The sequence below is a fragment of the Solanum dulcamara genome, chromosome 7 (assembly GCF_947179165.1).
Source record: "Solanum dulcamara chromosome 7, daSolDulc1.2, whole genome shotgun sequence".
In the NCBI taxonomy this organism is placed as follows: domain Eukaryota; kingdom Viridiplantae; phylum Streptophyta; class Magnoliopsida; order Solanales; family Solanaceae; genus Solanum; species Solanum dulcamara.
In genome coordinates, this window is record NC_077243.1 from 61,102,837 (window position 1) to 61,105,000 (window position 2,164).

The following is a 2,164-nucleotide window of genomic DNA, read 5'->3' on the forward strand; positions in this document are numbered from 1 at the left end:
AAAGTTCTCCAAGTGTGAATTTTGGCTTGATTCTGTTACATTCTTAGGACACGTGGTGTCCAAAGAGGGGATTAGAGTGGATCCAGCTAAGATTGAGGCAGTCAGAGGTTGGACAAGGCCTACTTCTCCTACTGAGATTCGTAGTTTTGTGGGGTTAGCCGGTTATTATAGACGGTTCGTGCAGGGCTTCTCCACTATTGCAGCTCCATTGACTAGATTGACTCAAAAGGCTGTGGATTTTCATTGGTCCGACGAGTGTGAAGCGAGCTTTCAAAAGCTCAAGACTTTATTGACTTCGGCTCCTATTTTGACACTACCCGAGGAAGGTGTGGGATTTACTGTATATTGTGATGCTTCCGGTGTTGGTTTAGGTGTAGTGTTAATGCAAAAGGGGAAAGTGGTTGCCTATGCCTCGAGACAGTTAAAGGCCCATGAGAAAAACTATCCTACTCATGATTTGGAGTTAGCGGCTGTGGTTTTCGTGCTTAAGTTATGGCGTCATTACCTATACGGTGTGCATTGCGAGGTCTTCACCGATCATAGGAGTCTTCAGTATATATTCAGTCAGAGGGATCTGAACTTGAGGCAACGTAGATGGCTCGAGTTGCTGAAAGACTACGACATGACTATTTTGTATCACCCAGGAAGAGCCAATGTAGTGGCGGATGCCTTAAGTAGGAAGTCCTCTAGTATGGGGAGTCTTTCCGCGATCCGAGTTGAGGAGCGACCATTGGCTAGAGATGTTCAGAGGTTGGCTAATAACCTTGTCCGGTTGCAGATTTCAGAGGATGGTGGTGTCCTTGCCTTGGTGGAGGCTCGTTCTTCCTTGGTTGAGCAGATTCGGGAAAGACAGTTTGAGGATAAGAAGCTATGTATCATTCGAGATAAGGTATTGAGAGGTGAAGCTAAGGAGGCGGTACTTGATTCGGAAGGCGTATTGAGGATTGGCGGCAGAATTTGTGTGCCTAAGGTGGGTGACCTGACTAGATTGATTTTGGAAGAGGCTCATTGTTCAAGGTATTCCATCCATCCAGGAGCGGCCAAGATGTATCATGATCTGTGCCAGCACTATTGGTGGTGTGGAATGAAGAAGGACATCGCAGAGTTCGTATCCAAGTGTTTGACTTGCCAGCAGGTAAAGTGTGAGCACCAACGGCCTGGGGGTGTGAGTCAGAGGATGCCTATTCCCACCTGGAAGTGGGAAATGATCACCATGGACTTCGTTGTGGGTTTACCTCCCACCGTGGGTGGCTACGACTCTATATGGGTGGTGGTTGACAGACTAACCAAGTCCGCCCATTTTATTCCAGTCAAGGTAAGGTACACGGCGGATAAACTAGCCCAATTGTATATTAGTCAGATCGTTCGGCTTCATGGTGTCCCAGTATCCATCATTTCGGATCGAGGTTCAGTATTTACTTCGCACTTTTGGCAGGCATTACAGCATGGTTTGGGCACTAGACTTGATATGAGTACTGCTTTTCACCCACAGACTGATGGTCAGTCCGAGCGGACGATCCAAGTGTTGGAGGATATGCTCCGAGCTTGTGTTATTGATTTTGGTGCTAGATGGGATCAGCACTTGCCCCTAGCGGAGTTTGCCTATAATAATAGTTATCACTCCAGTATCCAGATGGCTCCATTTGAGGCTTTGTATGGTAGGCGGTGTCGATCTCCTATTGGCTGGTTTGACTTAGCTGAGATGGACTCCTTAGACACAGACTTGCTTAGAGATGCAATGGAGCAAGTTCGTAGAATTCAGGGTAGACTCTTGACAGCCCAGAGTAGGCAGAAGAGTTATGCAGATCGGAGAGTTCGACCATTGGAGTTTATGGTGGGTGATCATGTTTGGCTTCGAGTATCTCCCATGAAGGGCGTGATGCGGTTCGGGAGGAAGGGCAAGCTCAGCCCTCGATTCATTGGCCCATTTGAGATTTTGGCACGAGTTGGAGAGGTGGCTTATAAATTGGCCTTGCCACCTAGATTATCGGCTGTGCATAACGTGTTTCATATTTCTATGCTTCGGAAGTATGTTCCGGATGAGTCTCATGTGTTATCACTCGATTCAGTGGAATTGGGTCCAGACTTGACATTTGAGGAGGAGCCTATAGCCATTCTAGATAGGCAGGTTCGTAAGCTTAGAACCAAGGAGATAGCTTCAGTG